Source organism: Manis pentadactyla, chromosome 17 (genome assembly GCF_030020395.1).
Source record: "Manis pentadactyla isolate mManPen7 chromosome 17, mManPen7.hap1, whole genome shotgun sequence".
NCBI lineage: Eukaryota > Metazoa > Chordata > Mammalia > Pholidota > Manidae > Manis > Manis pentadactyla.
Window position 1 is genome coordinate 25907442 of NC_080035.1, and position 25324 is coordinate 25932765.

The window sequence follows — 25324 nt, forward strand, 5'->3', positions numbered from 1 at the left end:
TTTTCTGTCATGATCTGTTTATTGATGTAAGTGGTGTTTTACAGTACCCCAATATGATTGAATTGCATTCTATTTCTCCCTTTAATTATGTTGATATTTATTTTGCATATTTAAATGGATAGTATAACTTTAAAAACTAATGATGCATAAAAAGAATTATTCTTATAATTAAAAATAGTCATAAAATCAATCAATGGCCATTTTAAAATATAAAAATCTTAATTATAAAAATCTTTTTTCTGATACAATAGCAGTTAAAAAAAGGCCTAATCAGTTTTATTTATTTATGTATGTACTAGAGAGTTTGGGCGTTTCATATTGTGACAATATAAAAAAAAAGTACTAATTAAAAATGTTCTGTAATCCTCCTAGGTCAAGTTTACAACAAGATCTCAGATATTTTTCTGATTTGATATTCATTCATTCGTTTATTTATTCACGAAGAGTTGTTTATTAAGTATATTCTGTGTGTCAAGCATTAAGTTATGTGCAAGAAAAATAATGACTCAGAAATGCCCTCTGCCTTCAAATTGTGTGTAGCTTACTAGGAAGAGACAATTATTTAAATATATGACTGTAATAAGATTACAAAGTTAGAAATATGCATAATATATACAGGGCATAAAGAAAGCTGTTGTAATGCTTACTTGTCAGTTATGATCTGTCTAGAATCTATTCTATAAAAGACATACTAGGCAAAAATCACTTTGAGGCTCTGTGGGTATTGTTTAGAATAAAAAAGGCCATGCCCTTTGGGAACTTACACACTGATGGGATCACATGATCTTAGCACATTTCCAAGTTCTTGCTGATCATCTCTTTTTTAATGATCTACTAATGTCTTAACATCAATATGTACCAAACTAAACTTGTCTTCTTTCTAAATATTTTCCTACATTTGCATCTCTGTCATTTTTCTACTATCCAAAGCATGAAGACTCAAGAGTTATTTTCTTCTGCTCACTTATTAGTCACTTGCCCCTCTCACACACTCTTTTTATCTCTGTTGTCACTACACAGTCCATTTTGTCATACTACCTAAATTTATCAACATCTTTAGTCTTTTTCCTTTCCCATTCCAATTTATATTAAAACAGGTTCCTAATGAATTATAAGAGTTATTCTTCCAAACTTACTATTCTCTAATTATATTAATGATTCCCCTATACATTTAGAAAAAAAAAACCTTAACCTGCTATTAAAGGTACTCTTTACTCATATTCAATGTGTACCTAGTTGTCCAATGTTCCTAATTATTTCCTGGTATATTTCAATAGTTCATTTAAAGGTAAAAACAATATTTCCTTTATCCTACAAATTTCTTATTCTGTGTTCTTTTTTTTTTTTTCTTGTCATTCATTCTGCAATGTATTTCTCCAAGCAGAAATCCCATTTCTCCTTGTTAGGTAGAACATTATATTGTAGCCTTAAGACTTTCCTCAGTAGAGTCCTACTGACAGACTTTCTCATAAATACAAGCTTTTGTGTGCACCTGTAACAGAAATGATCCTTTGAGGTTTCTATGCTGTAATAAGGAAAGCATTAGATTTAGACTTAGACATTGAGGTTCGACTGATGTGAACCTGTCACTATTACTCTTGCTTCTGTGACTAGCCAAATCCTATGCTGTCAGTGTTAATCATCACATAAGTAGTAATAGTTATCAATAATAGTAATGCTGATGTCCTTAATATTTGATAATGTAAATAATTCTTAACACAATTTGGAAAATGTTAATCAATGGGAGATATTTGACCTAGGTTTTAATCTTTGGTTCTTATCTTCTATATGAAAAGGTGATTTTCTTAGGGTTCATTGTCTACTATTACCATTGGGCCTACATAAGTCATTTTGGGTTTAAGCAAGAGTAAAGGTAAAAGTGAAGAACTGGTCTTTATACTTACTAATCACTTGTGAGATATTTATATTGAATAAAGACTGAATGACTAAATGAACTTCAGTAATAAATACTTCATCTCCCTTAGGTAGCTTTAGGTTATATACAAAAATCAGTAAGTATGTATGTTATAAATCCCTTTAAAAATAATGTGATTTAACAGCAGCATGTTCAAAATTATCACTGTGAGTTTTAATTTTTTTCAAAAAGTAGAAGAAAATGATGGTTCGGTTGAGAAGAACAAAATTAGTTTTACAATCTCAACACCTCTCATAATGAAGACCATATATGCTAATAGTGAAAATTAGGTTTGGAAAAAGGAACACAAACAAAATTACAGAGATCTATGAAGCTATTTTTAAAAATGCCATAGGTAATGCTTCAAGAAATACTTTTTGAGTTTTCATTGTGACTTAGACACTATAGTAAAAATAAGCTTTACACTGCTCTTAAGTTGATGTGTGCTTAATTATTTCACTTCTCTGTTGATCTGTTAGCACAAAAGTACAGTTGAAGAACAAAATAAACAAAAAGGAAACCTAACTCAAGCAGCTCTTAGATCCTCAGTGTCATTTCTTCATCCTCCAATTCATACTGCCTAGAAGATTGTAAGAAATATAAAATACTGTTGCATATCAAAATATTATAACACTTTAGGTGGGAACCAGGAGAATATGTTTTCAGAGATTTTTAAGTGATAATAAAATGAAAGATATAATTCCTTTCTTTAAAAATAAAATAATCACCTTATAGAACAATGTTTCAATTTGTCAAATAGTTTGCAGATGTACCTATAGATTGTTATTTTAATTTATTCAAGTGAAGTCACTGCTTTTAGACAGTTTTCCACAGCTGAATCTGAAGCATTTTATCTGAATTCTTACCTCTGGCCCATTTAATAAGAGAACAACTCAGAGAACTGGAGTGTCCTCTGCATGAACGCCAAACTATGCTTTGATTGAATATGCTTCCTGGCACCCGTTTAAAACACACACTCAGCTCACTAAACTTCCGAACAGTGGAGATTTCACTGAGTCCTTTCTTACTCTATTAATGTCCAATACCTATTTCATAAGATTACAGAATTTAGAGCCTAAAGGGACCTTCCTCTAGTTTAATTTACAAACATATAAACTGAGGTCCACGCATTGAGAGACTTGCCCAGGGTTAAATAGCTTCCTATTAAGAGTAGAGTGAAAACTGGGGTTCCCTCTCACTCTCCCTCTCTCTCTAATTTTAGAATAAATACATAGTCATTTTTTAGTCTGTCTGCTGGCACTATGTAATTGATCTTCCCAGACTTGTGTACATTAAAGTCATAAGATATAAAGTATCCTCCATAAAACTATGAAATAATTCTATAATTCTAAATGCATCCATAAATCTTATTTTGAGTTCAATCATATGCTTAGTACATGGACATAAATAGGAAGTTTTCTAACATATGCTGTACTAACAAAAAAAGAAAGGCGGATATTTTTAAATAAGCCAAATTTTAATATAGATAGGAGACATTTCTTTATAGTCCTTGGAATTTCTCAATACTTTTAAAATTACAATGTGCAAAAATGTTCACACAATTTGACAATAATTGGTAAAGATACATTTATTAACATATACCCTGGTTTTGTTTTATTTTGTTAAACCCGTGCCTAATGGTAAAATTTATTTGGGTAAGAAAAAAAAACAGAATCATCCACAAAAATAAATATAAAATGAGCTATAAGCATATTAGCAAACTTCCAGTTAAAGCAACTTTTGTTTGGCATAAAAAAAAACTTTCAATGAGTCAGTATCAATGATATCTGATTTTTGAGATACAGTTTTAAAACATTAATATTTCAATATTTCATATTTTCTATTATAAATTAAAACACTGCCTATGATATCATGAAATCAGATGTCCTAAGGAAAATAGGGAGACTTTAAAAAGTTCAGTATTCATTAGAAGTATGCTGAACAACATTAAACTTTTAACTTTCTATTTTAAATGCCAGTTAATTTTTCTTCTGATAATCAAAATACAGTTTAAAAATGATTTTAGAGGAAACAGTAAGAAAGAAAAAAAATAAATGTATGGTTATTTTTAGTTCCACATGGTTAATTAAAGCTAAGGATAATTAAGAATAATTAAAGCCTATGAAATAATGAATGGTTTTATGAGAGGACAAATAATTAAAACATTTTCAATGCATCTGAAGGTCAATTGCTAGATATCAAGAAAATGTATTTATAAAATGTAACCACATTATATGTGTATGTATTTTTCACTTAATAAGCATGTTTTAATGTCTCCTTTTTGATTATTTACAAAAGTTGTAAATGAAAAAGATCAAGCAATATTATTACCTGAAATATATAGAAAAAGAAATAAAGGAGAATGAGTGCTAATTTTTATTTATGGGCTATAACCTCATTGTTGCTGGACTTACTCTGAAGGCCAGGTGGGCTAAGGTCATGGCAGCCTCTTATTCATTACCTAATGGAACTATTCCAGGCCTCTTTCTATATATATCTGTAGAGGTTGTTCCTAATATTTTAAGAGCATTGTAGTTTTATATTTTGAATTGCTTTATTTAATTTCCTCCAATTTTAAGAAATTAAGCTCTAGACAAATCTTAAAATCCCATAGAGAATAGCTACTTTTAATGGAACTTACCTGTAAAGCTTTAAGTGAGATCAAATGAGGGGGATAGCATCATATTCAGGGGGATGCAAATTATATTTCACAGTCTTTGGACACCTTTATTCAATGAGCAAAACTGATAAAAACTATTTTTTGAAGTACATGGGGCACTTGGTGCTACATGAGTGAAACCATTGATTTAGTTTAATCTGGTGGAACAGTGCTTCTCCAACTATCTGGGGTGAAGTACCAAGTTTTTGTTTTAGCTTTATTTTCTTTGCTTTTCCAGACTAGTGTTTTTGTAAAATAAAATGAAAAATTAATGACTAGAAAAACTCAATGAAAAAAAAAGATAACATTTAAATCCTCAATTTTCTAAATATTAGACTTAATAAACCTTACATAATATTTAAATGAATAAATGAGAACACAGCACAGTGGAAAGAAAATAATTTTAAAAATCATATGCATGGGTTATTGAAAGTGTATCAAGAAATGGATAATTTAAAAAATCATTATTATATACATAACATTTTGTTCTGTATTTTAAAGGTCTATGTTTACATTGAACAAAAACTATGGATATATCACTATAAAAGTTGTGATATGATGAATAAGCTTAATTTTTGCATTAGTTATTTTAGGATAAAGTGATGACAATACTATTTACCAGGGATAATGTGTATTGAAACTGTTTCTGTGTTTTCTTCTAATAACTCTCATTAGAAAACTTATTATTAGTAGAGAAACCTATCTGTGGGATTGGGAGAAGAATTATCAAAGCAATGCAAGTAAAGTAAGGATTTTTACTTTTCATTTTATCCAAAATGAAGCAAGTAATATAATTTCAAGAACTTCTTTAATTCTTCATCAGTATTTGTGCTATTAGCTTATTCTGCTTTATATTTAGATTCAAGTGATTTTTCAATGAGAGAAATGGGTCATAGTTTACAAATTAACCTTAAAATATCACATGTTTTAACATGGTTCTATCACACATGGTTAATTTGCACATAACATCTATGACTCATCGGACAAGTTCAAAAACATCTAACCTCGCCTGTTCAATTAAACACAGTCCTTCATCAAAGGTTTGCAAGTTCCAACAAGTCAAATTGCTGTACAAGTTCAAAAATACACATTCCTAATTTTTTTACATATTCTTCACAGTTTAGTAAAACCCACTGGATTGCCACTAGTCTTCAAAGCATGCTTGGAGTAGTAGCACCAATGCAAAACACAGTTATTTGTTGGTCTCCAGCTTCCATGCTCCTCTCTCACTTTACCATTCAAAGTTTCTCTGTAGAACAATCATTTCCTCTCAGAAAAAAAACTAATAGTTTGAGTAGAATAAACTATTTCTCAAAAACTTACTTGGCCTGAGCCAAGCGGTGTAATTCCTTCTCTAGTCATCAGTGTTGGTTCAATTTTAGGTGCTCAATTTAAATTGACTCTATCAAAATAAAACTCAGAATCTTTTCTTTATTTTGTAATGGTAAGGGATGCTCTATTAGCATAAATACAAAAATGTATCCCTAGAAGTTATGGCACCAGAAAGTGAGGCCACCTTAGAATGAAGCTGTGATTGCAGCAAGTAGATAAGTGAGATAGAAAGGCTTTGGGTCAGCAATGCAATTTGCCATAGTTAAAAATGGATGCATGTGGAGCAGACCTCATTGTGCAAAAGTACATAAAAACAAAATGGTACATAAAATAAGATGGCTACTTGTAATGAGGAATAGGAAGTGCAAAATAAGGAATGGGAGTGCAAAAATTGGGTTAAAATGAAAAATATATATATTAGATGAGAGTTACATAGGGAAACAATGTATGTGATTAACTGAAATCTTTAACACTTACTGTTATACATAACTCTACCTATACTTATATCCATATTCATATCTATATCCATATTTATAGCTATTAAAAAGTTATGTTCATGATGTTATTGAGATATTGGATCAAACCAACTTTAAAACCTCCCTGATTATGGAAAATACAAGGAGCTTGCTGACAGCATAACTTGTAGGATACCACTTTTGGGCACTTCAGATCATTTTATAACCCAAAACAAAAACCTGATTTTATTTTTACAGTTAATAGTCACTTATATACAACACACATTTATTATTCGCTTCTCATTCCTTCTTTTCTCCAAAATTTACCATCTCAATAGATAATTACAAAATGTTCTTTAAAGAGGTCTGCTGATGACAAAATACTCTCCATTTTTCTGAAAATAAATTTATAGTTGCTCTACTATGAAAGATAATTAAATTCAAGGTTGAAAGTCATATTCTGTCAGCAATTTAAAGAAAAATCTTATCCCACTATCCTCAAAATGCCAGTGAGAAAGCCAGTTAGCCATAAATATGACATTTCATGGGAAGATATTCTGTTCTCCCCCTCTCACCCCCAAACACTTCAATCTGCTCTTTAGAGTTATTTTTCTTTTTGAATCTGTGGTTTTATTCTGATATTTTTTGTGTGGATTTATTCTTATTTGTCTTCCGTGAGTTTTGTTGGTATCTATGGATCAGAATATCCTAGAATTTTTAACTTATTTCAAACCTTATTTCTTCAAATATCCTCTGGTGATTTTTTTTTTCCTTCTCATACGGAAGTCTGATTTCAGGCTTCTATGTTTCACAAACTCACACAAAAATCTATACTATACAGACATCAAAACTAAGTGAAAGCTTGAACACAGACAATTTTCAGAGGTGGATAAACTAAAACTTTTCATTGGCTCCAAATTTGTGAAGGTGACGTTTGGAGATTTGGAGAGGGTATCTAGAAAGGAACATCCTTTTTAATATTATTTTAAATGACATATAAATATTGGGATTTATATATGCACATTTGATATTTTTGCAAGAAAAATGTGATGTGTATACTGTTCAAAGTAAGCTCACCTTGTGTTACATTTTCCACGAGTATGAGTGAGTCACTTACGTGACCTGCTGATTGCTTAGCACTTTCATTTGAATCTGGCGTTAGGTAGTTATTTTCTTTTATTTGTGATGTACACACACACACACACACACCACATACAATCTTTTAAAGAGGTTAAATTCTGTTTTGGATAAAATTTATAATGTTGCTGCTAAGAATGAACACATTAAGAAAATCAATGTTTCTTAGCATAAAAAGAAATAGGGTATAAGATTGAAAGCCAACCATAGCTTAGATCCATGGTGCTAAAATGTTTTTGAGATGATAGAAAAGGCACAAAATTTTAGGAAGAAGGAAAGGTGGTGGTGACCAAAATGAGTGTTGTGAAGGTGTTTCTAATTGGAAACATCTTAGGATGAATCTCCATCATGGATATGCTTGCTCCCCACCCACATTAGATTTTAAAACAAGTTTGGTAAAGTAGAATGGAAGTAGAAAATGAGAAAGAGACATGGATGCATTAAAATCTTATTTATGATTTTTTTCTGTTTTGGAGAAGTTTAAGGTTGTAGAAGTATTTGTTCTATTTAAAACAGTGAAGTGAATTTATGTTGTATAACAAAAATAGTTTAATTCCACAAATCATAATTATCTGCCTCTGAATAGTAAACAATGACCTCTCTTTAAATAAAGTAGGTTGCATCATCTCGTATATTACTTACTAAATATGCATGTGTGCATGTGTGATTTTGCATCTTTATCTATTTGTTTTGGAGAGTTAAAGCAAATGCACATATAAATGGTCTTGGGATAACTTCCCATCCTAATATTGGTTATAAGAGTTTTAGCCACATATCCAGTCAGCACCAAGTTTATTGATGCAATAATACAATCCTCATTGCTCATGATATTTTATATACTGAGGATTGAAGTTGCCATAGCTGAGTCCATTTTTGAAAATATATGGCTTCAGCAAATTTAATCCATGAACTTCTGCTGTCAGTTTAACACATAGTTGATGTTGTCTCACAATGTGAAATCTCCTCATCCAGAGTAGAATGTGATGTAGAGAATGATGAGTTTTTAGATGATTTGTTGTCAGAAATGTGACATGCTGGAAATGAATCTTGCCTATGTATCCAACAGTACTCAACAGACGTTTAATCAAATTTAAGCAATCAGAAAAAGATACTGAAGTCATTAGCAAATGAATTGAACTTGACAATTCCATATATACACTGCTCTAAATTTATCTAAACAGAGGCAGCATGAAGAAATAAAAGTTATTCTTTTAAAACATGATTACACCCTCCTTTCTTAAGTATGTGAAGCTAGAATATGAATCATTGTGCTCTAACAAATGTATAAAATGAATGCAAAAGAGTTATATAATAAAGCTGTTCACACAGATAATCTACTCTATGGTTATAGGAAGCCCTTGGTCATCCAGTACATTGTCTAGTATAGAAATGTGTATGAATAAAATCAGGAGATCATGGCACTTTGTTCATTTCTTCATCCACTGACTTAAAAAGAATGATCAGTTACTACTAATCCAAGGAAGTAAATGTGACTTCATCATCTATGTGTTAATGATCCAACTTCCACATTCACAATCAATCAAATTTTTCAGGACAAATAATTTTTTTTCATCACTCTACATCTTTATGTTAGAAGATATAACTCAGATAATTGCTTTTGGTTGCTTTATTACCTCTAAAACCTTTTCTGTTTTGTTACCTTTGTTGAAGAAACTGATTTATAGGAAGAATGTCTTCACATGCAAAATGGCAGATAAATCCTCAGAAAAGACTGGTTAGTTCACTCTCTACCAACTATTTCAATTTAGACATTGCAGTGAATTTAAGAAACTTTTAAAGTCATAATTCAGTAAATTAAGAAGCCTGACAAAATACACATTCTCCCCAAATTACTTGTGGTTTAGAATGAGCTATTGTAAAAATATAGGGAGATGATTGTTTCCATTTCCTTTACTTGAATATGATTAAAATTCTCTGTAGTATATACCAAATAAAATAAAAGAGACAGAAACAGATTTATAGAGAGATTGTTCCCAATTGGGGTGGTGGGGGTAGGAATGAGCAAAATAGATGAAGGGGATTAAGAGACACAATCTTCCACTTATAAAATAAATAAGACACGGAGCTGTAATGTACAGTGTAGGAAATACAGTTAATGTTGTAACAACTTTGTATAGTGACAGATGGTAACTGGACTTACCATGATGACCATTTCATAATATAGATCAATATCAAATAACTACATTGTACACCTAAAACTAATATAATATTGTATGTCAGTTATTCTTCAACAACAACAAAAAAAACAGTTCAAAAAATACTCTAATTACATACTGCTTTGCAATGAAAACACATTTTAAAATATAAAGTGTGGTTTGGCCGGTCAAATATGAGCTATAGTGGCATCAAGTACAGATTAGCAATGAGTTTTGAGACATTTACCCATTTCTTAGGCATTTACCATCCTCCGCATAACTGAACATGTAGGCATCTGGTATTAAGACCTGGTACTATCCTCCATGGAAAGACAAATGCCGTGGAGAGAAAAATATGAGAAAACAAGGAAAACTGATTAATAGCTCCAACTGAGGTCAAACACTACAGAATTTAGGCCAGTGAGGAGGCACAGCAAGAAAAAGTCAACCCCTCACCCATGGACTTTCCATCTTGGCAAGTTTATTTGAGCAGTTAGAAAAGTGAAGAAGTAAGTTCATCAGAAAGACTGGGTGATATTGCAGAAATTATGAGAAGAAGATAAAATAGACTCTTTGATGTGCAGGAAAGGTTGTATTTAGAATAATACCTCAGTTTTAGGCTTCACGAGTGTGCGAACTGACTATAGATCCTACAAGCTTGGTAGAAAATGTAGATATTCACAGTTTGGGAGTCTGGGGTTACAGACCTTATCCTCAGTTGAAATATTTTAGAAACAAAGCTATACATAGTATTACATAGCAGTAATAGCCAGCCACAACTCATTGGATTGATACAAAGTAATATGGCTGTAAAGGTTTTTGTTTTTGTTTTGTAACTCTGAAAGATGTGTTTAGTACATTAAGAAAAATGAATACCAACATATACACTATACTATTTAATTTTAGATTTAATCATTAATGTTTATAAAGGATGGTGAGATTAGGTCAAATGTTCCCTTCTGGAAAAGGTGAAATGAAACATTATGTAAATTTATTTCACAGTGTCTTCCTTGTGATTCTTTTTTATTCTTTTTTGGTCCTTTTTTTTATTGCTATCTTTGATAGGTGGCCCTTCATGCAGAAATATCTTTCTAAATCTTTAGAATATCTTGGAATTGGTATTGTTTTGATTAATGAGCTAATTGTTATTCACTCCAGTTGGTCATGCTGAACATGAATATCCTTTTCTTAACTTCAGCAATACTCCTTATTCTCAAGGTTACCACTAAGGTGCTCACATGTTACCCTGTGCACGTTCCCAGACACCTGTATAAAGCAGAGCTTCAGAACTCTGAGCTCCCAATCAGCAATCCTTTTCTTTTAGTGTAAGAACATTTGCTGTATAGCCAAAATTTATGAAGGTTTTTACTATTTTTATTTAAATAAATCTGCACAGTAAAGTTGATCTTCTAAAGTTAACATTATGATAATCATTGTAATGAATACACTATTACCCCACAGTTTCCGTAATTCATATGTCTTATATGTATTTGTTTTGTTCATTGTTCCTCTAGTGCCTATCCTTAATCATATTTAAGAAGAGGAATTTAGTGTAATTCCTTCCTGTGTCACATAGTGTTTTGAATGTCTTAAATAGTTCACATGCTACAGTTAGATATATTTGATGTTCTTGTTTGGGTGAAACCAAGGTAAATGGGAGAAAGTTAGTTTAACTTTTCCATGACAGGAGTTTACCCAGATTATTTAAAAAGAAGAGAACATAAAAATATGTTTTCATTGAAATGTGCATATCTATTTTCCTATAATGTGATGGAAATGTTCAGATTTGAATTTCTTATTATGTTGGTAGGTGGAAAAAAGGTGGGTTTTATATTATTTATTTCTCAGATCCTGTGTGTATAACATCATGAATTATTAATTGTTTACTGATAAAGTAAAGTTTACTTAATAATTGTCATGGCTTTATTCTGAGGAGCACTGCACAGGGCATGTCAAATCATTTGTTTTGTCTGTCCACCTCAGCTGTATATATATTGTTGCAGTCAGATTGATCAAGAAACCGTGGCATCAATTGCTAAGGTGGCCAAATGAACTGCAGTATTTTCATATGGACATAACGAATGCATTTTTCACAGAAATGTGATAGAGTGTCTTTGATCTATAGGCAATGTAAATATAACAAAACTCCTGGTATTAATTCAGCTACAATCTGTCAATTATCTTTATATTTGCTTATGTGAATATATTTTATAATATAATACAGCTTCTATGAAACAAACTTGCTATTTATTTTCATATTTCATTTTAAATGTAAAGTACTAACTTTCCTGTAAGCAATCATTACTACAGTGAGAACATTGGGAAACATATTGGAAATTAACATAATTGTATCAAGAGTTCCCTAGTGGTCAAAAGCATTAGTTCTCAAATTGCATTATGAATATGCAAATCCAGTATTTTTGATTTAGGTCATTTGTCACTGATATCAAAAATTGCAAGTCACGGCCACTGCCTAAACTTCTGAGAGAGTGTCAGATGACTGGTGATTTAATTCAAAAGAACCTTCTGGTTCATCAACAATCTATCTGAACTATGTAAGATCCACTAATTTCTTCATGTTCTTATTTTGTTTAAGCACTAATATATATTCCACTTTTCCATTCACATTGTATTTTAGAATGATGAAGATGCATTGAATGAAAAGCATTTTTTCTGTAACTGGTGTGTTCAAAAGCAACTATATTTGGTTAACATATGAATTCAGAATCAAATTCATACTCTGTTTTCTCATCTAACTAGTGCTTATTCCTCTATCATGGAAGGATCATTACTTTTTAACTGTGAGTTCAGATCATTAATTTGTTAATTTTTAACTGTGAGATCAGATATTTGACTTGCAACTGGATTTATATAGCGTGCAAACACTTGTACAGGATATAAAATTCAAACAGGTCACAAGTGCATATGCTGTATTGCTAGATACTTATCTCATGCCATGACAAATAGGTGCAGCTCAGTGAATTGGATATTAGAATGTTATTTTGCTGTGTACTTTGGCCTCTGAAGTAAAGATAAAGCTGCCGTTAGTTGCATAGTAAATATTGCTCTTAGGACATTCAATTCAAATATAAGCATTTAAAAGAAAGCAAATAAAATTAGTTAATGATCAATAATTTTCAAAATTAATAAAAATGAAAACAGAACTGATAGATAGTAACCACTCTAGAGGGGGTGAGGATTTAATAATATGGGTAACTGTTGAACCACTGCATTGTACATTATGAAACCAAGGTAAGATTGTATATCAATGATACTTCAATAAAAAATGAAAAAAGAAAAAAAAGAAAACAAGACCAACATTGCTTATAAAAATAGCCCAAGTTCAGGACACCTGTTTTATAACTTTGTCAAATTATATGACCTCTCTAAGGTTTATTTACAGGATGATTAGGAGAATTAAATATTATTATTCATTTTAAGTAGTTAGCATCATGCTTGTATATGAAAGATACCACAAAGTAACTTAGAAAATGCATGTATTATTATAAAACTATGCCTCTGAAACAAGAAGTATTGCCTAGTGTTTTGAAATTATCCCTTCAATTTCATTTTCTATCAATGGCTGACTCATTCATTCTCACTCCAGCCATAATGCTTGCTTCTTGGATACTTTAAGCATTCATTTTCCACAGGCCCTTTGCACTCACTACTCTGTTTCCGTAAAGCCAAATGTCTTACCTCCTCATTCTTTTCAGACTTTGGCTCACACCACACTCTTGCAATGAGGCCTCCTCTGACTATGCTATTTACCACAGGTTACAATACTTATAAGCCCCACATAAAATAGCAACATTCCCACACCTGGCACTCATCATCTCCCTTAGCTTGCTTTCATTTTAGAAATTTTCACTATTTTGCTTATTATACATTTACTCATTCATTCATTCATTCACTATGCTCTTCTCCTATTTGCCATTTCAAATAAAATATAAACTCCATGAAACTAAGAAAATTGTCTCTATTCTTCAGAGCATAGTCCCCAGTACCAATAACAGTCTTTGCCAAAATCAAGAAATTATTTTTAAATGAATGAATCAAGAATAAATTCATTGTCAATGTTTACATAGTAAATAAAGTTTAGTATGCTATTTAAAATACAATCCAGTCTATACTTTTTAATCCATAATGATGCAAATCTAGTTTCTTCTGTCTCAGGGGTAGATTTTCATGTTTACAGCAATTAAATATTTTAAATCTGGGCTTAATTTTTTTTAATTAATGAATACAGAATATGTCCATGGGCTTTTGCCTGACAATAAACAGCTATTGTTTTTGCTCCATTTCCAGGTAATAATAGTTATTGGTCTATAGTCTACATCTGGAATCAAAAGCTACAGGTGAGCTGTCCAACAAAAAAAGATTTTTAAAGTATGTCACAATTGACACAGTATTTTTCAAATGCCTGCCACATTTGCTTTAGCTTTGCTAAAAGCTATGGGGAAAATCAAGATAAAAATAAATGCCGTTTCCTTAAAGATATTTAATATTTTAGGGAATTTAAGATGTGCATGATAATTATGTAAAAGGTAAACTATGATGAGTGAAATAAACAGTAAAATTATGACCTGGAAGAGGTAAAGCTTACATATTAGAAAATATTATCACTAAGGCTAGGAACTAGGCCTTTTGGCATGAAAAGTCTTATTCTATATGATTAATTATAAAAAAAACTACTCATTTGAAGAACACAAATATGACATATAACTAATAAACCTCACAATAAAGTCATTTGAAATAATAAAAATCAAAGGTAGGCCTATGACTTTTTAAAAGTAATTATATAGAACGCTATATTCAGAATTCACCAGATATGTGAAAATTTCATTGCCAGAGATTGTTCGTGGAGAATGATATAAAGCATCTTATTAAAAAGTTAACTATTTCTCTTCTCTTTTCCTAATGTCTTGCTTATTCTGCTAAATATATCCACAGAGTAAATACATTGAGAGTCTCAGTAGGTTAAACACAAACCTTAGCTCCTCAACAGAATTATTTCTTTGGGGCTGTTTATAGTTTATAGGGTATATAAGTCAGTACTGCATTAAAACTAGATGATCTATATTGGAAGTGTATATGAATGAAAACACATAGCATCATGGCAAGATGTTTATCAATTAGTTACCCAGTCTTCACTGAAACCTATATTGCTCAAAAGTAAATTTAAGAATATCAAAAGATTTTTCAGTTATAAAAATGTTCAAAAAATTTATTATTTGAGTGTCTGTAGTCCTGTAAATATTACTAATCTAAGAAAGTCTTTGACTTATTTAATTAACTAATTCCAATAGAGTGTCTTCTTTAGCATGCATAGAAGACCATAGTTGTTTAACAAAAATTGTCAAATTGTTTCCAAAATTCTTACTGGTCCTGAAAATGGTCTAGATTTATTTATCTGTTCTTCATAGGAAAGTGTAATATAAATTAAAATTCATAAATATGTCATAAGTGCAAAAAGATATGGCATGTTGAGAAATTCTTAAAAGACATACAAAATCAATCTTGATAATAAAAAACCTTTCTAACCACTCAAGTTTTTATTTGCTTATGTTTTTATTTGAAACATATATCCTCCTCCTTAGATCTAGTTTGTCAGCATTAACTAATTTTCCCCTTTATTTTTCTCAACATAAGACAGACATACAAACATACTCAATCACCATTTTAAAAAGCATAAGATTACTTAAAAATTATTAGTAGCAGTTCACATTTTCAGTCTTATTTAAAAAGAGATATTAATTCATTATTATAAACTCACATCCATTTCTTTATTCAAAAATAATGAGGTACCCTTTGACTATTAAAAACGATATCAATTTCCCTTGTCATGTGATTGCTTCAACTGCCTTTACCATAGCCCTTTAGCAAAATCATACACCATCTTATGTTATTCTTAGTTGTTTTTGTTAATGTCATTTTGCAAGATGATAATTCCTTTAAAACCTGTTACAGCATCATAAAAATGTGTCTCAATTGCTTACTCTTCTATAAACCAAACAATTCTGTAGTATTTCTTTTAAGGTGTTTGTTAGAGATTAGCAGGCAGAAGATACATAACATTCAGCATCCTCTCTCTCAAAGATCAAGCTCGTCAGGCAGGTCTTCTCTGTTCCTTGAACAACAAAGTCTTTCCTGCCTCGGGATTTTTGCACTTTCTGTTCCCCGTTCCAGGAATGTTCTGTGTTCGGATCCCATCCCTTCTCCCATATGCCTATCCTTTGTCTTAGGACATATCCTCAGCAGGGTCTATTCTGATCATTTTATTTAAATTCATCCTTCCAAAACACCTCACCTCGTCACATATTTGGTCATGTACTGTATTTATTTCATAGCATTTCTCACAATCTGTAATTACCTTGTTTATTCACTTAAACTGTCAGGCCTCCTTACCCCCTACAAGTGAATACCATTAGGGAGAACATATCTCTCTTTTCATTATAATTCCTCTCTCAAAATGAATGCTTGCACTCAATAAATGTATTTAAATAAATAAATATAGATATTTGTGAACAGTTTGAGGAAAAATAGCCTCAAGTTACTCTGAAAAAGGAAGCCAGATAAAGCTAATAGATTTGAAGACTTCTAGGCTGATTGTTATACAGTGAATGGAACATTTCTAGGTGAATAAAAATCATTCACCACTTCATCTAAGTAAAGAAAAACCCATGATTTAGGGCAGTTATTTTTTTTCTATTATTACTATATGAACCTTTAAAGAATCTGTTATCGTAAAAAACTACAAATACATCGTTTGGGCCAAGAAACTCAATTCTTACTATGGAGGAAAAATTGACAAAAACTGCAAGTTGAATAGTTTGTCACTTGTCACTTAAATTATTCTACAATTGCTATGCTATAATAGTCACTGTAAGTCATGGAATTAGCATTATTACTGTTGTTTTTGTTGTTACATTCGAAGTGACGTAGTCTAGTGTAAGCAGCTTCCGTGCTGTAGATTTCTGCTGTGACATTACTCTTCACAGAGAAGGAAAACCTCCTTACATAGCGTTGTCTTCTACTCTGCTGCCATCAGGTATATTGGGTGGGAAATGTCATTAGATTTCCTTCCCAAATCTAATTACTGGCAAAGAGTATATGTCAGACTGAATAGCAAACATACCAATTACCAATATGGGCTAGTATCACCCCCGTGTAGAGGCAGGCAGCTTTGGACAGCTGTTGTAGGTAATGTATTTTGCCTGGTGAAATCTGCTGTCCTACTCTGTCACACTGTCCTTCACATTATACCTACTGATAGAAACAACAGTATAATTTTTAACTTGCTGCCTCATTTTGCAAGTGATGAAATAGTTATAGGACTTACAGTTTTCTCATTAAAAACAAAAACAAACAAATGGCAGTAAAATTGAAGAGAAAATGCTTCAGCTTTTGGATTTCTATCTTATGAGTGTATCTATATCTCTCTGTATATTAATCTATGCTTAGTAAGCCAATATAACTTAAAAGTACCAATTTCATTGCACCTGCAAAGGCAGCATTTACTATCAAAAAATATACTGTCCATAGTGATGTTTCCTGTACCTTAAAGAATAATTCCTTCATAAACAAATTTTTCATTTAGAGCTAAGTTTAAATTACAGTAAATTTTAACAGGTTGGGAAATGTTATTGGGATTCCTGGTGCTGAGGATGTACATGAGGAGAAAGCACAAAACAGTGTCATTACTGGAAAGGAAATGATCCCATCTACATGAAATGCACAGGTAGCCAGTGTATCCGCAGGAAGCAATATTTCCACTAAATTGGAGCGATTGCAGTTGGATTCCTTCAGAGCCATCTCTCAGCTTGGCACTTAGATCTACAAATTCATGAGTAACTTCTAATGGTGACAGACGCACTTCTGGATCTGGTGATGCCATTTTTGCCAGCACTTATTTCTCTGAGGGAGAGAAGAATTGGGAAATCCATAGAAGCTGGCTCTCTGCTTTAGAGAAAATGTGTTTTTGGTAGAGAAGATTCACATTTGTGTTTGATTATCAGAGACAATCTAATAATACAAACTGTTGAAGAGAAACAGATCCAGACCCTAGTTAAAGGCAATAATGACAGATTTTATTCAGTCTTTTTCCAATAGGAAGAAGAGATTTTAATATAGAACTGAGCTCAATCGCAAAGTCAGCAAGGGCATCTGGGAATTTATAGCCAAAGAACAAAGTGAGAGGGTCAGTGGATGGACAATTTCTAAGAGAAGACATCATGGGTAGGGAGATTCTTGCTGCATGGACTGAACAGGATCCTTTTTGATCTCTTTTTGATTCTAGTGAAAAAGAGAACTCAGAAAAGCCTGTCTAAAGTACGGTCGGTAAGACAGTCTTTGCCAGAACTCATCTCTCAAATTCAACATGTCCAAATTGGAGCCCTCTTTTCCCTCCCAAATCTGTTTCTCCCCCAGTCTCCCATCTTACTAAGGATTTACCCAATCATCTCATTGCTCATAAAAATCTCTGAAGTCTGATCTATCAGGAAATCCTGTCAATTCTACTTAATAAATAGATTTTGAACTCCATCTTCAATACCATAACCCTAACCTATGCCATCATTTCTCACACTCTGTTCTGCAACAGCTTCCGTACTGGCCTTTCTTACTGCCTTCATGGCACCTCCAAGCTCCTGGCCAGAATATGTTTCAACCTCCCCATACCTGCCATAAGCCAAATGTAATACTATTAAAAGAAAATGAAGTTCTATAATATTTAAACCAAACTAAAAATTGTGATTGCATGTTAAATGTTAGAAATACATATCTTCAACCCTTCAAATTACATTCATTCACTTCTTTAAATAAATGCACCTGTACTTTTAGCATGCACATATACATATACATACACATACATGTATGCATTCATGAACACCCACTTTCTCTAATCTTACTCTATAATTCCTGTAAAATCATCTCAAATTAATTGTAACAATTTTTATGTTATTGCAGGACTAGTATACTAGTGGTTTGTGTGTGTGTGTGTCTGTGTGTGTGCAAAAGAGATACATATAAGGAGAGAGATGGGATTTTTGCATATTATTGAGAAATAATTGACATACATCACTGTAAAAGTTTAAGACGTACAGCATGACTGTCTGACTTACATATATTGTGAAGTGATTACACACTAGGTTCAGCTAACACTCATCTTATACAGATACAATAAGAATAAAGGAAAGAAGAGAAGAAGGAAGGGAAAAAGAATTTCCTTGTGATGACAACTCACAGGATTCACTCTTACCAACTGTCCTGTCTACATGCAGCAGTGTGAGCTAAACTCGCCACATCACTAATACTCCGTGCTTCCTGGCAACTCTCCTCCAATTTCTCCAACTGGTGGTCTTAATATAACCAATTTAATATAAAATTTAACTTACACTATTTTTCTGAATTAGGCACACCTGGGAATAATCACCTTAGCTGAACAAGAACTATTAGATCTCTTGATAGGGAGAGGATAAACAATAAGTTTATAATGTTAACCATCATTATATTAATGACTAACTCTATGTTTACTCTTTTGTAAGTGTCATCCTGAATACTTTTAGATTCATTTTTTTAAAAATTTTCTCAATATACACACAAATACACACAGAAACACAATGAAGTAGTGGCTTCTCAGAAATACTGTTTTTAATCAATAAATAATATAGAACATACAATATCTTTTTGTGGCTTGTCTTTTACTGATTTCTAGTTTTATTCTACTGTGGTCAGAGAATATACTCTGTAGGATGCCAATTCTTTTTAAGTTTATTGAGGTTTGTTGTATGATCTAGAATATGACCCATCTTGGTGAATGTCCCATTGGTGCTTAAAATAGTGTATTCTGTTGTTGGATGAAGTGCTCAGTATGTATATTAATTAGATATTGTTCATTCATTGACTGTGTTGTTCAGATTGGGGGTGTTGAAGTCTACAACTGTAAGTGTGGATTTCTTTAATTTTCTTTTCAGCTCAATTGGTTTTTGTTCATTTATTTTGAAGCTTTATTTTTTAGTGTGTACCAATTTAATATAAACCAATTTATATGTCTTCCTGTTGGATCAAACTTTCATCCTATGTAATGTCCCTCTTTGTCTCTAGTAACTTTCTTTGATACAAAGTCTAATTTATCAGATGTTAATATAGCCACTTGTGTTTGTTTTAAATTTATGTTGCATGTGGTATCTGTTTTTCCCAATACTTTTACTTTCAATTTATCAATGTCATTGAGTTTGAAGTGAGCTTCTTATAAGCTGTAAATATGGCTCAATATTTTAAATCCAATTATCTGTTTTTTGATTTTCGTATTTAGATCCTATACATCTAAAATAATTATTAATATGCTAGTGCTTTACTCTGCTATATTATTACTGATTTTCTATGTGTTTCCTCTGTTTATCTTTTCTGGCCTTCCTCTGTGTTCATTGAATATTTTTAAAGATTCTGTCTTATTTTATCTACAGATCTACCTAGACTTACAGTGGGGTTGCATCCTGATAAGCCCATGGTAATTTGAAATTGCATTTAATGCACATAACCTAGGAAGCATTGTAGCCTAACCTAGCCTACCTTAAACATGCTCAGAACTAGCCTATGTTTGGGCAAACCATCTAACACAAAGCCTACTTTATAATAAAAGGTTGAACATCTCATATAGTTTTTTGAGTGGTGCACTGAAACTGAGAAACAGAATAGTTGTTTGGTACAGAATGGTTTAAGGGTGTTTCTTGTTTACCCTCCCAGTCACATGGCCCACTGGGAGCCGTGGCCCACATCCAGAGGGAGGATCGAGCTGCCTAACAATAGCCTGGGAAAAGATCAACATTCAAAATTTGAAGTACAGTTTTTGAATGCATATTACTTTCACACCACCATAAATCATTAAGTCGAACCATCATAAGCCAGGGACTGTCTGGATAGTGGTTTGAGTGTTGTTTCATATTGATTTTATCATGGTTCTGTGGGTATTAAAATATGTGTCTGACATCACAGTCCACAGGTGCTATACTTTACCACTTTAGGTAAAATGTAAAACTCTCACTTCTATTTATGTCCCTGTACATTGTCCAGTAAAACATTGGGTATCAGATAGTGTTACAAATTTAAATTCAACCATCAGACATGACATAAAATTCATGAGGAAAATGGTAGTCTGCTGTATGTATATTTGCTTGAGCTCTTTACACTGTTCTTCCTTCTGATACTCCAGAATTCTTTCTTTCATCCTGACTTTTCTGTTCAAGGAACTTCCGTTAGCCAGTCTTAAGCATTGGTCTTCTAGCAAAATATTCTTGTAGTGTTCCTTCATCTAACAGCGTTCTGATGTCCCCTTAATTCCTGAGGATATAGTTTCACCGTATAAAATTCACAGTTGACAGTTTTATTTCAGCACTTAGAAAATTGTGTGTCAGGTTCTTCTGGCTTCCATGGCTTCAGGTGATTTCTTTTGTATTCAAATTGGTGTCCCAGCACACGCAATGCATCATTTCTCTCTTTTAAATGGCTGCTCTTAAAGTTTTTTTTTTTCCTTCTTCTTCTTTAGTTTTCAGAAGTGTAATTATGATATATCTTTGGCATGGATTTCTTTGGGATTATCCTTTTTGGGGTTTGCTCATCTTCCAGAATCTGTAAATATATGTCTTTTGCCAAATTTGGAAAATTTTCAGCTACTATTTCTTCAAACAGTCTTTCAGTGTCATTCTTTTGCTCCTTTCCTTTTGCGATTGTGACGATAGGGATATTGGAAGTTTTGTTGTTGATCTACAAGTCCCTGTAACTCCATTCATTTTTTTGTTTGTTTTCTCTTCATTGTTCAGATTGGGTAAATGCTGTCTGTCGCTCTGTTCTTAAGTTCACTGTCTCAGTCAACTGTGATCCATTGAGCTCTTCAATTCACTTTATTTCTTTTTTTTTGTAATTTTTTTCATTTCTGTAATCAATTCTTTTTTAATTATTACTAAGATTTAATTTTAACAATAAATTTTACTTTTAAAGTTTGAAGTTTTCACAAAAATTGAGCAGAAGTACACCACCTGATCTGTTACCCCAAACATATCACACACTTTCCCGTATTATTAACACCTTGCATCCGTGTGGTACACTGGTAACAATCAATGAGTCAACATTAATATATTATTATCAACTAAAGTTCATACTGTCAGGGGTTGAGTTTTTCCTCCTCGGTTCTTGCCCCACCACAGCAAAGAACTGAAGGGCAGAGACACCATGGTGAAGCAGAGTTAAGGTTTTATTTGAATACACTCCAAGGGAGGAGCCAGCCAGAGTCAAGGTAGACAAAGGCAGGTTTATTTGAATAAAGCAGAGAGGAAGGAAAAATACAGGGAGGAAAGCTAAGTGCACTGAACTCCTGCTCAGCACTGGGCAAATCCCTTGCCAGCTCCTAAAGCCAGTGTCACCTGGCATCCAGTGTCTGCTTGAATCTGTATGGTGTAGGAACTGAGTCCCTACTACCCCAGGATTTGGGGAAGCCACAGAGCACTGGATGGAGTGAGAATTTCCCAAAGGCAAGAAAGGAGATTTGGGGGCTACTAAAGAGCATGACTGTACAGCTGCAGTTCCGTCTGGGTCACTCAGTCCTGTCCAGTGATGGGAACTTTCAAGCCCAAATCAGAGCTCTCCATAGCCCCTTCCTGCTTATCTGCAGTAGAACAGAGAGAGTGACACACTCAAAGAAAGGGGAGTGTGGGCAACCTCAGGGAGCTTAAGGGTTTAGGGTCTGGGGATTTTAGGGCTCTTCGGATAAGAGTCAGCATAAGGCATGATGTAGACAGGTGATTTATAATTCCTTTGAAGTTTTATCTAAGAATAGGGTTATTTAGCTGACTGTGTTGGTTCAGACATCAGCATTCTTTGTCCACATAGGTTTATCTACACTTCAGAGGTCTGTCTCCTGCCATGGTTACAAAGTGAATTGATTAAGGGGCTTGAAAAAAGAGGTAAAAACCAGCATATAGGTTAAGTTAAAGAATAAGCTGGGCCTTTTTGCAGGCCAAGTAGATTTTACAATGTCATGATCTAATTGGTACAATGAAGACATGGGCAGTGCTCTGATACTTTTCTTTATCTGGGGAATATCTGGACATTTCAAGTCACTGCTGGCCTTTGGAACTTCAACTAATTAACTCATTAACTCTCTGAGTCTTTCCTGGCTCTGGTTTATCTTGTTAAGTCTTTGAGTTCCTTTTATTGGTCTCCACTGGCTTTATTTTCCCTCCACCCCCTCATGTCTGTTTTTCTTACTAACAATACACTAGCATTCATTCTTTCTGTTATATATACTATGTGTTTTAACAATGTATAGTGACATGTACCCACAATGACAGCATCATAAGGAAAGTTTTGCTACCCTCAAATTTCCCTGTATGTCATCTATTCAACCATCTCTCCTCCCCAAGAACTGCCAGCAACTATGGACTTTTTACTCTATTCTTAGTTTTCTTTTGTCCAGAATGTCATATAATTAGAGTCATACAGTATGTTGCCTTTGTAGATAGGCTTATTTCACTTAACAAATGAAATTAAGGTTACTATTTTCATAGCTTGATAGCTCACATTGCTTTGACACTGAATTATATTCCTTCTATAATTCAGTTTACAGTTTATTTGTTCACTTATTGAAGGAGATTTTTGTTGCTTCAAAATTTTTGCAATTATGAATTAAACTGCTATAAATATTTATATACAGGTTTTGTGTGGACATAGTTTCAACTTGTTTAAGAAAATACTAAGGATCATATGGTAAGAATATGTTTAGTTTGGGAAGAAACTGCCAAAGTTTTTTCTATAGTGGCTGCACCATTTTGCATATCCACCAGCAGCTAATAAGAATTTCTATTGCTCCACATCCTCTCCAGCATTTGGTCTTACCAGTGTTCTGAACAGGTGTGTAGTGATATCTAATAGTTGTGTAGTGATATCTCACTGTTTTAATTTTTACTTCCCTCATGAAGGCAATACTGAATATCTTCTCATATCCTTATTGCCATTTGTGTATCTTCTTTGGTGAGGTGTCTCTTTAGATCTTTTGCCTATTTTAAAGTTGGGCTGTTTGTTTTCTTGTTACTGAGTTTTAAGCATTGTGTATTTTTGGATACCAGTCCTTTTTCAGATTTGAGTTTGCAAAGATTCTCTCCAGTGTGTGACTTGTCTTTTCATTCTCTTAGAGCTCTTAAAACAACAGACAACTTTATTATGATATAATTCACATATCATCTGGTTCACCCAATTAAAGCATACAGTTCTTTCTATACTTGGCACATGTTAAAAATATAACTTATACCTACACAATACGAAGTTCATGGATATTCTCCTAGTGTATGATTTTATTTTGCTTTGAAAACTTATACACATTTTAAGAAGTTAAACTCATAAGGAAACAGACTAGAGACATATATATGTATATATATATATATGCATATATAAATTAATCATTTGAAATATCCTGATACATCTGTGTTATGTGTTTCAGAGAGAAAGAGAAGGAAAGGGAGAGGGAAATCTTTATGCTTTACAATATACTTTCACCTATTTTTATGTTTTGAAAACAGCATATTTTATAAAAGCTCCTGGGTGTTTATATGCTAAAGTAGCCAGCCTAATTCACAGCAGGATTGCACTGTTAGATTCTGACATTCAAACAAAATGAAATTCTGAGATTCCAGCATAAAAAAGTACACAATTTTAACTTCTATTTTGGTAGAGAGTTAAGTAGCAAGGATTTCTAAAAGGAATGTTGTTCCTTTTTTTATGCTTTTGAATGCATAGAATACCATTTGATGAGAATGCCTCAGCATAAGAATCTTTATTCTAAAAGAACAGGAGTGAATCACCATGGCATATTCTAAAACTTCAAATCCTAAGTCATTTAGGTTTCAGGTAAAACAAGCACACAAGTACTGTAGCCCTGTTAACTAATCTGTCTTAAGTATATGAACTATCCTCAAGTATCTAGTGTGGATTTTAGGTCAGTCCTCTCACTGGGTCCCTGCCTCTAAGAACACAGATATTACTGTGTTATTTTTTCTTTCTGAATATTAAAATATCTTCTGGTATAAAGTGACCTTTCCTTTAATCTTTGGTAAACAAGTTAGGAACACTTTAAAGTACATAACATTTTTTAAGAAAAAAAAGACACCATTCTCCCTCTCAGTTCAAATGAAATCATTGCAGTGGGAGCACTCCTCAGCCTGGGTAAGCACTGAAGTACACACAGAGATGGAATGAACTGCTTGTCCTTGGAGAGCTTAACATCTCAGCTCTTAGCCTAGTAGGGACAGTAAATGTGGGAACTCGTACTTACAACACAGTGTGATGAGTATCAAGGTAGAAAAAAAGAAGAGTTCCTCAAGTTCACAAACACAGGGAAAAGGCAAACATATGACCGGCATGTTTATTCTCACCCACTACCCCTGATATATATACCTCAAGTAACAATGGTATAAATACAGGAAGGAGAAATAAGTGTCTTAATGGTAAAAATGGAGAGATGTCACTCTATTTTTCATTGTGAATATCTATGATTTGGATTTGTTTTAAAGAAATCTTGACCTCTAAAAAGTATAAAGACCCATTTTTTAAAACTTTTGATAAAAAGCATTTTGTGTTGAGTGAGTTTTTCTTCTTCTTGTGGAGTAAATTTTGTCTGGAC

The 25324-nt window shown here is 32.6% G+C and overlaps 1 long non-coding RNA gene across 1 annotated transcript in view; it reads left to right on the plus strand.

Annotated features, from left to right (window-relative positions):
- The first annotated feature begins 12416 nt into the window (after window positions 1-12416).
- Window positions 12417-25324, plus strand: part of LOC130681399 (uncharacterized) — a 57904-nt gene continuing 44996 nt past the window's right edge. Inside the window, exons 1-2 of the long non-coding RNA XR_008994525.1 lie at window positions 12417-12455; window positions 13963-14012. This is a non-coding gene — a long non-coding RNA (uncharacterized LOC130681399). The remainder of the gene's footprint in view (window positions 12456-13962; window positions 14013-25324) is intronic.